This window comes from Alligator sinensis, unplaced genomic scaffold (genome assembly GCF_000455745.1).
Source record: "Alligator sinensis unplaced genomic scaffold, ASM45574v1 scaffold111_1, whole genome shotgun sequence".
Classification (NCBI taxonomy): Eukaryota; Metazoa; Chordata; order Crocodylia; family Alligatoridae; genus Alligator; species Alligator sinensis.
In genome coordinates, this window is record NW_005841875.1 from 611,046 (window position 1) to 630,394 (window position 19,349).

Below are 19,349 nucleotides of genomic sequence, written 5' to 3' on the forward strand. Positions count from 1 at the left end.
TTTAAAGTCTGGGTCACAAGAATTCAGAGACATCTTATTAGTCATGATAGCATCTTCTTCATAGTCTGACCACTCGAGTCTTGAATAACTGTCAGGGCCGTTTTTCCATGCACTTGTCTTGATTGGTTAGGCTAGATTAGCACTTCTTTCATGCACTTAAGCGTAGATTTATTTTTGGGACCAGCATGTTGCTTTCAATTTATTTCTATTTCAGTTCTTGGTATTCCACTAAAAGTTTCTGCTCATGCTGCATCTTCTGTGTTTCAGGTACCATAGCTTACTATGCTCATCCATCTTGTGGTATAAGAGACAACAAATACTGTAAGGAATTGGCTATGTAACATTAGTCACTGCCAAACAAAATTCAAATTGTCCAATTGTCATCGGTCCTATAAAGAGAACGACACTTGGGAGCGATTCACCTTTAGTTCAAGAGGTAGGTCCTTCCTTTTTGGGGCAGGATCAATTGAGTTCTTTCATTTCCAGACATGGACATTTGTGTCAGGTGGTGATAACTGATGTCAGAAGTGGCAATGGATCGCTCACAATGTATTTAGTGAAGATGTATGAAGTATCCACAGTGAAAGCTTTTTCACTTTTTTTTTTTTTTTTTCCTCCTTACTAACTTGTTCATTTCCACAAAGCTTGTGAAAAAGTCATACCGCTGAATTCTGGGGAAAAGAGAATACTAGACTATTGTCTCCTCTTAAAGATCCAAGGCATTAAGTAGATACTTACAAAGTCTTCATATCTAGTTCTACTTTTGCCACTAACTAGGGCTTCACATTTATATGATATTTTATGTATGGTAATAAGTAAGTAACACCTCCCCCCCTTTTGTAAAGGGTGAGGGACAGGGGGGAAGACTCAGAGAAATTAAACAATGTGATCAAGGCCAGAAAGTGATGCAGTGGCTGAGTACACATGCTCAAAATGATTGGGGAGAATGCTCCCAAGTTTGTTTACCTGGTAGAAAAAATGATCCAGAGATACCCGAACAAACATATGTATGTTGAGAGCCTACAGTGCTGACACTGGGTAGCCAGGAGGACCCTGTAAATACATTTCAGCTGCTCTGAAGGCTCCCTCAGTCCACCTGGAGACAGAATGGTAGCAAGTGCACAGAGCAGCCCTGACTGGATGACCCGGACTGCTCAGGAGCAGCTTGTGTCTCTCTGTAGGACAGTAAGATGATTGTGAAGGGGGGCTGCTGCCCCGCTGCCTGCGCAGGTGGAGCAGTAAGTGGAGCAAGTGTCCATCAAGTGATGCACTGTTTCCTGGAAAGGGGGTGGGGGTTGGGAGCAGAGCACCCTAGACTGCCGGAGGACTGCACTGTAGCTTCTCTCAGAAGAGAATGTGTAAGGACATTCTCTTTACAAGAAGAAACTCTCCCAGGAGTAATTTAACCCCAATTGTTTCCAGGTTATTTTTCTCCTGGAGCGGCCGTTTTTGCCCTGTAACTGTTACACAGCACTACAGAACCATGCAGGTAAGTGTAGCAAAACAATTACAAGTTTAACCATACTCCGTTCAGGGCCAAAATTAGAGTGATTTTAGCTACACTATATTGCTAGAACAGGGGCAGACAAAATGGTGGATCTGGCCAATAGCCAGACTCCATTTTCCAGCAGCCCCTGCCCACATCACTGCAGCCGCTCTCCATGGAGACACCAGGAGCAGCAGGGCCATGACAGCCCAGGGCCAGGGTCTCCATGGAGTCTGACCCAAGTGGTGCTGGCAGGGAGCTGCTCCAGGGCCTGGGCCAGGATCTTGTGGTAGTGACAGCATGGGCTGGAGCAGAGCTGCAATATGCTGCCTGCACGCCCCTGGGGCAGCGGATCATGGCTCTGCCCCACGCTGTCCTGCCGCAAGATCCTGGTCCCAGAGCAGTTCCCTGCCCAGCTGCAAGCCCTGCCAGTGCCATTTGGGTCGGTCTCCATGGAGACCCTGGGAGCACAGCACCATCATGGCCCCACCTTGTGATGACCCTGCCACTCCTGGGGTTTCCATGGAGACCAGCTAGAAGTGATGCAGGCAGGGGCTGCTGAGAAATGGAGCCCACAACACTGGATATTGCCTACCCCTGTGCTAGAAGATCATGCAGACATAGCAGTGACATTTTAACAGCTGATGCACACTGAATGATAGCCTGCCCTCCCTTTCTAGAGTGGTTAGAAGATATATTGATTGAAATGCTCATTCTGCTAAGCCAAAGTGCCTCCTTAGCAAGTCACTTATTTTCTCAGCTCTAGTTTGAGAATTCATATGATGGAATGGACTATAGTTGATACCTTTATTCTAAATATATTGGATTTTAGCCTGCAGTAAATATTTCATCCACTACCTGACCACTGTTTCTCCTGACATGTTTATACAATCTGACTCCTGGGAGCACTCCCCAACATATGCACTCAACCCCTCTGCTTCTCATACCCTGCCACCTCTCTTCCCACACACGTACTGTGCCCTGCAGTGTCAGGTGTAATTTTTACAAAAGATTAACACAAAAAAGTTGTGCTAATTTCAAAGCTCTGCTAGGCATCTATCATTCATCATCCTTTCCACCCACACTACTGCTACTCATTGTCTGTGATGCTAGATAAATTCTATTAATTTAATATTTCTGTGCACAAAGCTGAATGTGTCATTTGATTATTAGCATGGCTATGCATTTGCAGGGGGAAAAAATACCCCACACAAAAATACAGGCCTCATTCTGGAACCTGTTCTCACACTGAGTATTACTTATTCACGCTTGCAGGCTCACTAAAAGTCAGTAGTTGTACTCAGCATGTATTATTCAACAAACGAATTGCAATATTACTTCTCGAATATAACTGTTTGCCTTGATAACTGTCACACAGAAACTATGGCAAAAGAACTTAAGATTGCAAAATCGAGTACTTGCAAATTCAGAAATGCCAGAATTAGGGCTGGCTATGCATCTTAATTTGGCTTGAGCACATTCAATTTGATGAAGTCTATAATTTCATGATGCTATGTGATTTCAGAGAAGTCTTAAAATCAGTATGTGAGATGTACAGCCATATTTACGACTTGATTTACACCACTTGCATTAACCAGCATTTACTTGCCCATTAAAGAGAGACACGCCCATACCAAAATCCTGACACTGCACCTTGAAGTTCAGTTAAGTTAGGATCTAGGTTGAAACTCAATGGATTATGCCAGTCTCTAGATTTACCTATATGTAATTCAAAGCCTTAATTCTTCTTTATAACACTGTTTATCTGGAAGGCAAGATTAAATTTTACTTTTCTGTTTTATTTCCTATGTAGATTATATTTCACTGAACATTTCATGGTCGTACACTGGCTTCCGACAAAGGCCATTCTCGCGCACACGTAATGTTTCTCCCTTGTGGGGTAAAGCTCCATTGCGTTTGAAGAGCAACATTATCCATGCTAGCCTTCATCCTAGACTAGAGATCCCGAGATAAGCCACTGAATATCTTGATGATAAAGACTAGGACCTTGAACTTTATTAGACTAACAAAGCCCCTTCTATATATTGAAGAAAATAAGTTTAAAAGAAAAAAAAAGAAAAAGAAAAAAAAAAAGAAAAAAAAAAGAACCCTTCACTTGTTCATTCGATTCCTTTAATCCACTGTGAGAAACAAAAAACCCGATCCAAAGACCACTGAACTGGATAGACATCTTTGGATCAAGCCCCCAAATGAGTGAAGTAGGTAAGAGTTATGATGCTAGACAGCGATTCTAGCAGTAACAGGTTTTAATTTAGGAAAAACCTCCCACGGACCACAGACAATGTTGCTACTTCCACTAAAAAGACAGGCTTTAGAAAATAAGATATATGCAATTCTGTACTCCAAGTCAGATCATCTGCTGATGTAAACAGGCACAACGTACTCTATTGAAGTCAGTGTTATGATGATTTACACCAGCTGAAGATCTGACTCTCTGCTCTAAGCATCTGAACCCCAAGTGGAACAAGAGACAATTTAGATAAGAACAACAAATTTCACCAAAGGGGCTGGAGGAATTGGTTTCTGAGAAATAGATATACTTAGCTTGCCTAAGAGCTGACTCAGGGCCCATCCTGAGATGGGCTGAGGATCTATCACTTCCATTGACTTCAAGGCATAGAATATGATGGGAAATCCATGACTCTGGCTTACATGCATTTGTCTCTCAAGGAAGGAGAAGAATCAAAGGGAATATAGAAGAGCTGGGATTCAGCAATAGAATGAAATTAAGGAAAGGAAAGCCAAGGTTGAATACCAGAAAATCTCTCCAAAAGGCGAGGTGTAATAGAACGTGGAACACTTTCCCCAAGGGTAGTGATGAAAGGTCTCTAGCTAGGATAATTTAAAGCTAGATCCAGAAGATTCATAGCAAAATATATTTTATATACATTAAACTTTAATAGATAGTTCAGCCTTCCGTTTTCATATCAGAGTTATGTACAACATTGTATATAACTTATATTGCATTTTTTTCCAGCTTATGTAGCCAGAGGACCTTTTGTACAGTTCACTTTAAATACTCAGATTTATATATTTGCAGGGGGCAAACTTACACTGGGGATAGATTATCATGACCAACAGGCTATTTCCATCTCCATTTCCGATTAATCCCTCATGCATGAGCTGGTACATACCTCACTATTGAAAGAATCTCTTTCCCCCCTCCCCCTCCCCCCCCCAAGGTGAGCAGAACACATTATATCGCATGATGTAAAGTAGATTCATAAGCCAATGGGCAAAGCTCCTTCAGTAGACATCTATAATACTGTATAGTTCACCCTCATGAACTCACGTAAAAAAAAAAAATAAAAATAAGAAGCTATTTTTGCTGCATGGCAAAGGGAAAGCAGGGTGAAGAAAGGAGCCTACATTTCTTTTGCATCCATTCCTGCCGTTACAACTGCGTTCTTCCATTTTCAGAAGCTGAGAGAAGAGAAATTGAAAGTGACAAATTATGTGGTTTCTTGAAAGTCCCTTTCTCTTAATGTTATTTCTCCCCCAAGAACGCAGCATAGGGGGGAGTGATCTGAAAGAGGCGATAAAGAGCCTGAACATTCTGATTAGACAATCAACACGGCAAACAAACAGGAGACACGGGGAGCTCCGAGGATTGAATTTTCGTTGCACTGAGCAAGGTGTTAAACACAAAAGACCTATTATTATGGAGAGAGAGAGTGTGCACATTATGAAAGGGGAAGAAAAAAAAAAAAAAAAGTATAAAAACTATAAATTCTAATGGTAATAAAAATGATGGTGAAAAAAATAAAATATGGGGTTGGCTGTATCAATGCAATACTTACCAAAAGTTGAGTTTTATAGCTGAAAACATTTTATTAAAAATTGGGTTTTTAATCTAAAAAAGGGTTACTTAATAAGGATGACTTCCTAAAGACTGAAGTGTTCTTTGTCCGCAGAAGCTGTATTTGAAGGTTACCAAAAGTACTACTGCTATGAGCTGAATTCAGTTAAGGGTTCCCCCCCCACCACTCCTTTTAGTTTTTTGGGGGAAGGGAGGGAATGTTTTGTATTTTTGCTTGTGTGTGTTGATGTTGGTAGCAAAGAAAACCTGTGTGTGTTCTGAATGTAAAATGAAAGCTTGTTAAAGATCTAGCAAGCAGTAACTATAGCTGCACAATACCACCGCAGCTATCCAGGAGAAGACGACCTATTTGTGTCTATCTGAACTTTGTATTCAGCCTTTGATCACAAGAAGAGAAACCTGAAGCAAAACACGAAAAAGACTGTGTAAGGAACTGAGGCCCTGTATAATTTAATTATGCTTATAAGCTGTTGGACATAAGATTTGTGACAGCAAAATGAAACGTTTTCTTCCCAGCATAAAATCCTTTAACAAAGAAAAGAAAACATGGTGCATGTCCAAGAGATTTTAAGTCGTGCTATATGATCAAGGACTGCTCAGCCACTGCTGACAAGAAGGTCAGTAGGGCCGCCTATTGTAATGCAGATTTCACTGTTTCAAGCCAGATTTCTCCAAAAGAATAAGGTACTTTTATTTTCGTATAAACCTGCTCATAGTATCTGCATAAGAATTGTACTTCAATCTATACTCTGACATCTTTTGCAAAAGCAAATGTTCTGTCATCTCCCCATCTCAGTTATTTATAAAAATGATTCTTGATGCATCTGAGAGTGCCTGTTTTCATGCTTTCACTTACAGGCCTATTAATCCACACTTGGGTTGTTTAACACTTGCAGGTCAGAAGAGGATGTTAAATTATAGAACGATTACTGAAATGTGAGACTATACTTATAGTACAGCTATAATAATGCAAGGTCATGCCATCAATTCTCTTGCACTGATTGGAGTAGTTTGTTTATACAGAGGTAAATGTCCTGACATGTTCAACTTCATTAGTGCGTATTGTCCATCATAAACATTGCCCTTTAGACATCAGTAAACACTTCAGGAATTGAGACCAGGCTATGCTATATAGACCTAATTCTGACTAGGGCTGTTTTTCCAATATTGAAAAGCATGTTTTTAAATTTACCTTTTCACAATCTGTTTTCCAGGTATCATTAGCATAGAAAGGCTATTGTTTGCCTGTTGCTGAATGGTCATTACAGTTCATGTCCCCAAGGGCTCCTGTATGAGAAGCAGTCATTGAAGACCTTCAACTAAAGCCTTAGACACACTCAATTTGTAGGAACATGCCATTTCAACTCAAGATCACCTTTACAGCTACTGCTTCTCACCTAGGAGCCCTTGGGAGCATGAACTAAGTGATTGAAGGGTTTGGCCAGCCTCCCAGTCCCAGTTATCAATTGCTTGGTTTGGCAGGGTCCAAAGCCTGCCAAATCACAATGCCTATCCACCTGTACCTCATTCATGAACCCAAAGACACTCAGCATTAGTCAATCAGCTCCCAGGCAGCAGCTCCCAGGGTGTCCAGTAAAAAAAAAAAGTCAACACCATCACCATGTCCTATAGATGCTGCCAGGTCTAGATCTACATTGCTAGAAGTTCCAGCTCAGTTGCTACCCAGACTGGTCCCAAGAAGACTGCATTAGCAGCTCAGCTATTGCTAAAGTAAGTTCCTATTCTATCAGACCTGGTCCTACAGACGCAAAACCACTCAGGGTCTGAATTTCTTGGCAAGAAGCACAGGCAGTGCTGTAGCAAAGTGGGGTAGGGGGGCAATTGGGGTGACCACCCTGGGCACTGAAGTAAAGGGGTGCTAACAAGTGCTTCCCAGCTGGGGCAGAGTGTGGAGTGGAGCCTCAAGCAGCTCATTGTGGGGGGGGTGCCCCCCCAAAATCTGTGCACAGGGCAGGCTTTGCTCCGAGCGCCAGGACTTCCTTGCCACAGCACCAAGCCCAGGAAACCCAAAACAAACCAAAGCTCCAGATTTTTGTGTCTCCCAATCAGAGTCTGTGTCTGTCTGTCACATACTCATTCACTAAATTTGTGCTCTCTGTATGGAGACCATAACTATGCAATTCCGGGTGACCCGCTTTCCTGTTACTACAGCTTTCATAATTTACATTCACCATCATTAAAAAGAGAAAATAAAAGTAAAACATAACACAAAAATCCCAAACACAACATAACATGAGTCCCAGTACAGCAACATTATAATAAGTTAAGGGTGCCAGAGCTGGACTTTTCCCTTTCTCTACAGGAGAAACAGAAAACTGCTTTTCCTTTTATACTTTTTAGCTCTGCATTACCCCCTTGAACTACAAGCCAGAGACAGTGCAGTCTTTGAAGCAGAACGTAAAGATAGCTCATCAATCAAGTAATTATTAATTCTCTGTTTATGAAAAGAACACCATGTAACTACGAATTATTCATGTTTAAAACTATTTAAGTATAATGATGTGTAGTGAACAAAAAGATGTTGTATTGTAATAATCTATAGTAATATTGTAAAAATACCTCCATGTTCTATTTTATTTTACCAGGGCTAAAGTATTTTCTGTATAGATAGCAAAAGCAAGGTCATCTCACTATTTGAATCAATAACATGGGAACTGAACCCATGTTTTCATTTTAGTGGTCTGTGCCTTTGTTTTTAAAACACATGAAATTTTTCTGGATCATATAAGATTACATTTCCAAGAAGACCGGAATTCTCTCTCTCCTGTGCATTAGGAGGTGTGCGAAGCAGGCCCTATTTGATTCGGCCCGAATCAGGGACAGGGAGATTCTATTTGTTGATTTGGATCACTGTCCCCGATATGATTCAGCCAAATCCGAATATGAAGATTTGATGCCAGTTCAGAGAATCAGCGATTCAGACATTAACAAAGCATTAAACGATTTTTCTACATACCTCAAGGTGCATGGCTCATGAATGCTGCGATGCTGGGGTGCATGGAGCATCTCACAGGAGTACGGGGCGGGGGGGGGGGGGGGGCCCTCCACGTACTCAGTAGCAAACTCAAAAAAGTGTTTGCCAAAAGACACTGATGGGTCAGTTGGGGAGCATGCGGGGAGGCCCCTGGGTTGGTGATCAGCCACAGGGGGACCCCAGTTGCCCCCCCCCCTGGACCCAGGAGGCACCAGTCACTGTGTTTGGGGGGGGGGGGGGCACCAAAGTGCTTCTGGTGCACTTCCAGATCTGCTGCTGAGTGTGCTGGGGAGCCCCCCCATGCTTCTGTGGGACCCTTCATGTGCCCCAGCATTCATGAGCCCCTGCTACCTAGCAGTACATAGAAAAAAAAAAAAATATTTAAACCCGTCTCTATGTCTGAATCGATTTGGAGGGATTAAAGGGTCCTCTGATCCAATTTGGATTCAGAGATTCGGCCACCAAATCCAATCAGGGACCAGAGCTTTGCGCAGCCCTACTGTACATGCATGCATATCCGACAGTGAGAGAAAAGAAAATGTGGTAGTATTTCAGGTTCTCCATTCACTAAACTCAACAACTTAGAGACAAAACTATACAGGGAGAAAAAAAAGAAGTTGAACAGCTAAGAATTTTCAGCAACAACAATTATAGCCACCTGGGGTCTACCAAACATCAGACAGGAAATCAAGTACCTTCACAAACCAAGTGCATATAAAAAAAAAAAAAAAAAAAAAAAAAAAAAGAAGGGAAAAAGTGGGAAGCCTGACCACCAGCCATATAAAAAAAAAAAAAAAAAAAAAAAAAAAAATCAGGGCAGTAGATGGAGACTGCATCAACAGCCAGCAGCTTATCTCCACCAGAACCAGAAGGAAATGCTAGGCATAGTTGGGGCATGTCAACACACAGAAATACCAAGTAAAAGCTAAGTAGGTTGAAGAAACAAAAGGCATCTAGGAGAATCCCAAATAACCATTTCTGTCTTCTGGGCATTGCTGTGTTTTTAAGTAACAATGATGGCGGGATTTGGAGTTATTAACAACAAAAGATTTCCTGTTTTAAAACATTCATGGTCTGGATGATGTCAATGTGTTTACATACTGTTTTTTCTTGGACACTGGTCTTTCAATAGAGGGGGGAAGGGCATCGGGGACAAGTTATTCTCAGCACGTATGTACACTAGTGAGCCTCTGTGTACGGCCTGTATGTCTGTGGGACTATCTGTTGTAGCATACAGGTAATCCTCACCTAACAAAACAATGTTAACTGGGATGACGTTATTACATTGCTGATCTATTAGAGAACATACTTGTTTGAAGAAGTTGGGCAATGGTTGGTTACAACGTTGTTTGGCTGCCGCTGCTAGTAGGTAACTACTGTGATGTAATTGGGATTTTCTTAACGTCATTTTGCTTAAAGTCACATTTTTCAAGGATGTAACTATAGGAGTAGCTGTACAGAGCCTGTGGTGGTGAGGCCCTCAACACTGAAGTGGATTTCCACATTGAAAGAAACTGGGCTACCACTGTAAGCAAGGGGGTCTGACAGCCAAGTGTCAAGAACTCAGCTGGAAATACATTAAAAATGAATCCATTCTCTGGTTGTGTCTATAGTTTGGAGCATGGGAAGGAATGACAAATGTTAGTAATGCAGTAGAAACCCAAGCAGCCCAAGTGCATTTTTTGGAGAGGTAAAAATCCACATTATAGAAAAGTCTTGTTCCCTGTATGGCTGACTAAATGAAGAACCAACTCATACATGTGTTCCAACTATTTAGTACCTCCTAAATACCATGTGACAAGTGTCAGCCTTTTTAAAAGTATGATGAATTGTGAGTTGCTGGAAAAGCTGCGTATGCATATATTGCAAAAGCATCAGGAAGAAAAAAGGGTTGGGCATGATTTCTTACTGCTGCATCACTTACATGAAAGGTCTGTGGAATTCGAGCCTGACTCCACAATCAAAAGACTTTCAGACACTGGTATAAACAAATGCTTTCATCTAGCCTGTAATTCATTTCTCTCTTACCTTGATACAGAGTTTTCTTTAATCTCCTAACATGATGGGGATGTCAGTAGAATCAGTGAATCTGTTTTCATGGCCTTGAAAAAGACCAGCAATAGCATGTCCATCTGAAAGGAAAGAAGGGGCAGGGGTGATATTTTGGTTTTGGTCTTTTTTCCTTCTGGGATGATTCATTTCCCACCCCCCCCCTCCTCATTTTCCTCAGGCACCTAGCACCCCAACATCATGTCATTACTGCTCCTATTTTTCTCCTAACCACTAGTGACACAGGAACATTACCTGAATCTTTGCATCTGGTAGAAAGTGAATTAAATCAGCTACTAGAACCTATTACCTAGTCTTTTACTATAATTGCCCCATGCTTGATACGCAGCTCAGTAGGGTTTGCAACTGCCCTCATCTCCTGCATGGAAATATGGTATGTTGGCACAGTTCCAGTCCAGTGCTGGTTTAATACCCAAATAGGGGAAATCTGCATGCCCCTGGTTTATACCCAGTTGTCCCCCATCCTCTAATTTTGTTCATCTTTCCTCATTTTGCAACGCTTGGATTGTATTTTTTTTTTCCTCCTAAGCAAACTGTCTCTGTTCATGAAGAACTTCAGTGTGGAGATTAGAAGGTTTCCAAACATCAGAGCAATGAGACTTTGGAATAGCCTTCTAATAGGAATAGTAAGGGGGAAGAAACTTAGCCACTTTTAATTCAGAGATTGATTAGTTTACAAAAGCAGATCCCCAAGAGGCATCTCCTCAGGTCACCTACAACAACAGTAAATTGGACTCAATTACCTTGAAGAAACTTTCCAGTTTGTGTTCCCCAGATGGACAGGGGCTGTCTTCTCGCATCCCTGCAGTGTATAGGGCAAAACACCAGTAGCACTGCTGGCCACAAACAAGCCTGGAAATAGCTCCTCTCCACACATGAAACTATTCTGAACTTAGGAAACTAACAGACTTGTTTGTTTGCTGGCAATTGCAAAGAGTCAAAGCATTTGCTTTGAGTCAAGCAAAATACTTCAATTAGAAATCAAAATGTGTAGGTAGGACTTTGACATATCTTAAGCACATCAAATATTTTTTCTTTTGTATAAGACTAGAAACAATATTTAAACCATTTTAAAATGAGAGAGCGCCACATGCTGAAAGAGGAATGCTTTGCTAAAATCAGGAACTCAGCAGTTGAAATGAAGTGTTAAAAGTATTAACTTTATGTAACATGCCATCTCTCCCCCTCTCAGATTATCCAAAGCTGCATATCTAGTTTATACATTTGTCTTTTTATATATGGCAGTTTCAAACATTTTCCTAATAGATAATGGTGCATAAAGTGAGTGATGGTTTTGCTGAATTACTGGGAAGCCCCATCTCTGAATATAAAAAGAAAACAAGATCCTCTCCTGTTTCTTTATGTTGTTTCCAAGGACAAATCCCCAGTTAGCTATTTTCATTTTTTATCCATGGATATTGAAATTTTGATCAAATGAGCAGCCTTTCCAGCAGGCCCAGTTAATCAGGTTGTCAGCTGTAGCAAACAATATTTTTGTTGTATTATTTTATGGTAGTAATGGAATAACAACTTTGTGATAACATTTGTTTATTTTTGGGGGGGGGGAGGGGAAAGAGGGGAAGCAGAGGTAAGTCTGATTGGACAATAAGTTTGCAATCTTTGGCTACAATGTGCCCAATTCTATAAATGCCCTTTCCTCCAATGCAAATAGAGTGCAAGATAAGAAGTTACAAGATAATAGAAAGATGAAGCCCCTTATCTCCAGACCTGCATGAAGCAGGTCAAAGACATACAAATTAGTGGGGTCTTTTGCCTGTCTGTGTCGTTCTGTGTTAAGAGAGAATTAGAACCGTGCATTGTGTCTGTAATTCTTGGAACTGCCAGCAAATTTTAAAGGGGAATGCAATTACAGAGGCTAGTTGGCTGATGCAAAGGTTTCACATTGAAGAGTAAAACAGTAAAATAAATTGTAGTGTCCCTTTACCACCCTGGACAGACTCTTATGTTCCCACGTGGGTTATTCCAGTACAATTCCAGAAAATGAAGTTAATAAGTTGCTCTGAACTTATATCACGAAAAAAGGCAATGTCTGGCCATGCAGAACAGTATTTGAGTATTGCGCAATAGCAATTTCCTTGCTTATTCTTATTTATTCTTGCAGTCGTCACAAGACACAATCTCTACCAAGAGACAAAGCTGCTTTTGCCCCCAGTAAGGACACAGCTAGGGAGTGAGGCAGGATTGTGATGTCCTTGAGCAGTGCTGCAGTATCATGCCCAAATGAGGGGTGCATTCATATTATGGAATTGAGCTAAGGAATGCAATCAAAGAAAGCTCGAGTTGAAGAGGGGGAACTGTCGGAGGCTTATCCAATTCTCTAAACTCCTAACTTCCTGATCTTTCCCTTTGAGGCCAAGCATGCTTGAATTCTTGGGAGAGAGTCTTAACCAGACTTACTCCATCATTAGTTGATTCTTTTAATTCCAGGGCATTGTCCTAAAAATTATTACCCGAAATGATTTTGTGCACAAAACTTAAAGCAATTACACTTGGGTAATTCTGCAGTCAGCTATATATTAAATATGTGCTGGGCACTTCATGACCTACAAAATTTGTTAAGGAAGGTTGGCAATTCTTAAAACTACAAGAAGTTTTACAATGCTGGGATTGCAGTGTGCACACATATTGAGGAGTAAGGCACATTAAACTGTACTTTATTTATTTATTTTTTAAGTCCCATCAACTTCAGCTTAATGTTATCATAATATGACCCTCAGGTCATTTCTACCATGAATATGCAAGCTAGCAGCTAAGAAAGGAGAAACGTGCTCAGAATTTTTTATATCCATGTCTTTTCGTTTGGATTTTTGCACATATATTTATCCATAGGAAGGTGCTGCTGCAAGAAAGTTATTTTCTTAGTTCCACACCCCCCCAAAAACCCCCAAATCCTCCCCCACAAAACCCACCAAATCACACCCCCTTGCATATTCAACAGTCCAATGGGATTCTTGGTGGAAGACATTCCTGCCTTGTCACTTCTCACTAGACCAACTGGTTTCTTCCTCTAAGCAAGCTTTTGGGTTCAAAACAGTTAGACATTTTTCCAACTATTTAAGTTGGTCTAATAAAAGATATCAGATTCACCCAAAGAACCTCATCTGCCTGTGTCCTTAAACCAACACGGCTACAACCTACACTTCCTCCAGCTGTGTCATTTGCTAGTTCCTAGCAGAGAAGCGAGTTTCAAGTTCTAGTCCCTAGAAACATACGGCTTGGAAAGGACCTTAACTTTCATCTAGTCGACTGGGGACCAACCTTTTTGGCATGTGTGGCACAAATTAGCCCTGCACTCCCCCTATGTTTGGCCCTATCTGCTGCGGTGCCACCTTCCCCCTTCATGGATCTGCCACATACCACATGTAGAGGCTGCCCATGCCACTTGTGGTACCCCCTGGCTGGCTGGCCAACCCTCATCTAGTCCAACTCCCTGCACAAATGCAGAATCAGCTATTCCCAAATTATCCCAGAGGCCTGTCCAGCCTTTACATAGGGTAGTTCCTTAGAGGTGAACATGGACTTTAAAAATATACGCTCTGCTGTCTAAGGGAGATCACTGTCTGCTTGTCAGTGATCAAGATTAGCAACCTGGGATTTTGCAGTTAAACTAGTCCTGTTTTGAACAACAGGGATCATTGAATTAACAGGTATTTTTATAGGTAGTTTCAGTGAAGTGGGGAAAAATACTACCTGTCCAGAAAATAGTTAGTTGTCTTTCTTCATTTATTAAAAATTATTACTTCAGCTTCATGCTTACAGCTTGGTGGGATGTTTCAGATGCTGATCTCTTGTAGAAATAAAGCTACAGAATTCATATTAATTAGTCTTTCAAGGGGAGTAAAACAATTAATTGGACTGAGCTACATTAATATGGCCATTCGAGTTTAAGGGTTCCCGTTTAGTCTCGGTTCTAAAAACTGCTGTACAATGAAATGCAGAAGGACTGATAAATCCCCAGTTCTCAGTGACAAGTTTTCCCCTACATTTCTCTGTACAACTAAGCTTTTATTTAATTGTTCAAATTCACATGGATTCAGTTGCAATATTCATAAAATTATACGTACATTTTGAATTTACGATGGGTTCCTCAGAAAACACCACTTGTTTTTCACTAGCCCCCACAAGTAATATGGGCTTTCAACCACAGTCTACCAACTTCAGTTGGGTTTAGAGCACATCCTGGGGAATGATGTGTAACACCCTAAGTTTCATAGTGCACTTAACCCCATTCTGAAGCCTATCGACAATGCAAAAAAATTAGCCTTAATGAAACAAAAGGCATCTGAGTAACTGTAGCAGCAAGTCAGATGCGCAGCATTTTTCCTCACTGGGCAGATCAGCACATATATAGAGTTTTGTGGGGTGTGATCATACCTCAGTGCATATTTGATAGCATCACTGGGAGCTACAGACTTGCACTAAAAGAGGGAAATCTGTAAGTATCTTTATTGAAATGAGCTGTGGTCTTCTTGTTAGCATAGATAACTAGCAACCAGAAGTCAGGTCCTGTACTGTTTTACAATGTGTGTAAAGTGTACCTAGAGCCCTGGATAAGCCCCCCTGTGGCATACTTTCTTCTGCACTAAACTTAACCCACACATTCAAAGCTTCTGATGCAAGAATGTGATTACTTCTAGATCATAGTTAAATGTTGAGTCTTGCTGAACTGTGCATTTCTTTGAACTTGACAGGAAATATCTGTCATAAGGGAAATACAAAATTTGATTCATGATGCCCTTAGCTGTTTATTTGCCATCATTAAATGATGTGATGAGTAACTAGATTTTCACTTTAAGGGTTTTCTTCTAAAAGGTCTTTCTGCTGTACGAATAATGTTGAGTGCAAGTGATACAACAGTAATTACAATACAACCCCGTTACAGTACCAGACTCCTCAGTCTTTTCATGGGCATCTCTTACAAGCGGCAGTCCAGGATCTGGGCTTTTCCAAGGTGGGATCCCACAATTCACCTTCCGTTTAGATGGATTTGCCAGATCTCTGTACCTTTATTCCCCGACTATGCACTTAGCAAGTTAATCTAGGTCTTATAACCTTCTGTAGCCTCTCCTTCAGGAACTCACAATGGATATAAAAACCCCACAATGCAACAAAGCAGGTTCCTCCAAACTAAGCACCATTTATACTTTAGTGGATATTTAAAGAAAGTGCTTAAAAACAACAGAAGGCTAGATTGCTGGTAAATGGCTGGGGAAAAAGTAGAACCACTGGACCCTGACCAGAAAGCCTCTGCCAAGTTTCAATCTGACCCTCAAGCTGCTACTGAGTTTCACAGCCTTTCAGTATCGAATTCCTTCATTCAATCTGGTTTATGCTTCTTCCCCAGGGAGGCCCGAGCATTGGATTAACTCAATTGCCATAATTTCATAGACAAAAGACACAGACACCTTCCTGGGGAGAACTCATTCCCCTAGGGTTGCATTAGTTTTTGCCCCCACCTGGCAGACAGCTTGATAGTAACCATATGGACAGACTGTACAACATTCATAAAAAGCCATAATACACAGATATCTCCCATGCTCTTCCCAAACTAAGACAGCTACAGTATCAGTAGCACCACCTGGCCTTTGCCTCATCTTACCTTCTCTTTTAAAGTATCTGCCCTGACATCCAATACACCGGATGCCAGTCGAGATAAACTCAGCACATCAAATCTAACTCTCTGTCCAAAAGTGAGGCATTGCAGGATCTCGCAACTGTGCAAACCCGTATAGCTGTGCTGAACAATGGGGTGCATAATTAACAGAAGAAAGCAGGTTGTCGTCAGCCTTCACCAGAAACATCTCAAACACATTAAAAAGTGTTGATCTTAGTGAGGAAGTTTAAATGAGTTCCACTAACCACCTAGGCAGGCAATTTATAGTTTCTCCTGGATATGAAGGACGAGAGAAGTGGCTCTGTAGAGAGAGATTCTAGGGTGTGGGCTGAAGAGTCCTAAGAGAGGATTTCTGTGAGCACCCAATGCTGGTGAGAAGGGAGGAAGGAAAACTTTGACTTTAAGCTCCACTTCTCTTTGTACCCATAAACAAGGTCAGCTTTGGCTTAGCAAAGAATCAGCTCTTATTGCTGAACCACTTTAGCTTTCAGCAATACTTGCAAATTCACACTATAAAATGCCTTTCTACCCCCCTCAACTCTTTTTTATAGAACCAGCAAAAAGCACAATTCATCAATTTCAAGCTTTTTACACAGGCCCCATTACCATGCTTAGGAATAATTGCTCTTCTTTGAGGGGACTGTAAATAGGAATACTTGTTGCCTGGGAGAGAATTTCTTAGCACATTTATTCCACAGAAACTGCAACCAAAGAAAACACTGTAGCTATCAAGAAGTCAAAAAAGACAAGTAATAAAACATGTAAATTACAGATCGTATCTATAGAGATTTTTATTTCCAAGACACTAGATGCTTCGAATCACTTACTAGTCGCATTTGGGATGTTCACATTTCTAACAAATATCAGATGTCCAGTACACACGTGATTGGGAACTGGAAAGATACTAGAAGAAACTAGAAAGATATTAGGAGAAGTTAGACCACTGAATTTTGGTTTTAAAAACTTCCCCCGTCTCAGAGGAAGTAAGCTCTCGGGCTTCGATAGCATGAACCTGGGGCTTTCAAGAGATTTGTTTAGAACAGGGTTTTTCCAACCCTTTTGAATCATTGTACTGGCTGGATGGATGAAAAGCAGTGTACCCCAGCCACCGAGCTGGGGTGGGGGGTGCAAGGTCCACCGCTGAGTGGAGGGGGGTGACATGTGGCCAGATGTTGAGCTGGGGTGGCGGGGGGCAGGGGTGTGGCGGTGAGCAGCTAGAAGTGGAGTGGCAGCAGCTGCCATGTGCAAGCTTCTCCCACCCCCTACATCCAGAAGTGGGGAGCGCCTGTGCAGCAGTGCTGTCCCCACCTGCCCTCTGATCTAGAGTGTAGGAGGTCCCCAGATTTGCATCCTGAACAGGTTTAAAGAATTAAAATTGGTTATAGGGTTATTATGGGCGCATACACACAAGTGACTGCAAGTTATTCTTATATAGTTTCAGTCTTAAAATGGGGCAGGACATCAGCTGCCTATGGCCAGATTTCCACCAGCTTGAATTCCGCAAAAGGCCTCGAGTATTATGCAAAGATCCCAGCTGCTTGTCAAAGCAAAATAATAAAATTAATTGTTTCCAGTTTGTAACTGACCTAGGGACAAAAACTATACAGGAAGGTTCAAATCTTGGTGTTTCAATCTGATGGCACCTTTCCCTAGCCTTGCCGCCTCCCCTCTCCAAAAAGAAAAAAGGTGGTGGGAAGAATTGGGTTCAAGTATTTTGTTTCATTCCTTCTTCTGCGTTTTCCTTTCTTTAAACAGGACATTATTCAGAAACCATTTATGTGGGTTGAGGCTTTCAGACATTCCTTTTCTGGCCTGCAAAGATTTTAGCTAATTATTTGTGAAAGAAGCTTTTCTGCTTCACTTCTTTCAAACTAGTTCTTTTGCAGCAAGGAAGTTTCAAAAAAAGAAAGAAAAAGGAGAGAACAAACACAGTTTCCAATTTTGCTCCAATTTGCCAGCAATCTTCACTATTTGTATAAGAGTCCAGAGAAAGCAACAATACTTCCAAAAAGGCTTTCAAAAAACAGCTATAAGGGAGAATGAGATAATTGGGCAGCCTGCTTTCTGGAGCATGGTGTGTGGGAAAATCATTAAAGTCAGTCAAATGGAGACCAGGTAACATTAAAACCACCACCAAAAAGAATCAAAGTGATCCCCTTGTGGTTTCATTGGAAAGTTTGCCACAGTTAATCCTATTTAAAGTCCTATTTTGCTATATAAATAAAAAGGGATAATTTTGTCTGCTGGGTAAATGAGACATAGGGGACATCTACACCAAGACCCTGGGGTACTGTTGAGCCCAAATCCACCAGTCACCCACCCTGTAGTAATCGACCCTCACCAATACCGTCACCTCAGTTTGCACTGTTGAGCAGTGGCACGCAAGGGCAGGTTGGACTCATAGCGCATTCCCTCCCTAGTGTAGGTGGAACAGATCCATCAGCTGAATGTCAGGCTTCCCTCACTTGCACCAGTCTCACAATTCCTTGCTATGTATTACAGCTCTTCTCCACCACTTCTCTACTCTTTATTGTTATGAAGCTAGAGTCTAGTCTTTGACCCCCTGTGCTGGTTAACACCTCGTAGTCCATCAGGTCCACCCAAAACCAGTGTTTATTGACCTATATCGGGGTCCCAGAGCCACATGTGGCTCTTCAGAAGTGAATATGCATCTCCTTGAATCTTTGCACAAGCACATGATGACCAGCTTCCATAGCCATTGCATCACGTTGCATGCTTATGCCTCTTGGATAACGGGGGACCACGGTTGATATAGGTCGGGGGTGGCCAACCTGCAGCCCTGGAGCCACATGTGGCTCTTCAGAAGTGAATATGTCTCCTTGAATCTTTGCATAAGCACGCAACGTGACGCAATGGCTATGGAAGCTGGTCATCATGTGCTTGTGCAAAGATTCAAGGAGATGCATATTCACTTCTGAAGAGCCACATGTGGCTCCGGGACTGCAGGGTGGCCACCCCCGACCTATATCAACCGTGGTCCCCCGTTATCCAAGAGGCATATCTGTAATGGCTTGGATCTGGAAATAATATGCCCGATTCCAGGACTTCAGCAAAAAACACAAAGAACATCCACCGCTATGACACCATCTCCTAGCCACTAACCGCTCTCTGCATGTGGCTCACCAGGCTACATTTGCAGGAGTGTTGCAAGTGCGTGGAGCACTAATACCACCAGCCAAAAGGAGAGAAAGAAGTGCTTTGGCACCAGCCAACTGTTTCTGCTACAACACATTCAACAAAGCGCTTGGTATTGCCCCCAGTTTCCCCACGGTGTAGCCTTCCACTCTTACAAACCAAGGGA

General features: G+C 41.8%; 1 long non-coding RNA gene across 3 annotated transcripts in view; it reads right to left on the minus strand.

Moving 5' to 3' along the window:
• The window catches only part of LOC102376589, a 33,635-nt gene that overhangs the window by 10,779 nt on the left and 3,507 nt on the right, over positions 1-19,349 (minus strand). For all 3 annotated transcript variants that reach the window (XR_003092485.1, XR_003092486.1, XR_003092484.1), the window contains one exon: positions 10,351-10,454. This is a non-coding gene — a long non-coding RNA (uncharacterized LOC102376589). The remainder of the gene's footprint in view (positions 1-10,350; positions 10,455-19,349) is intronic.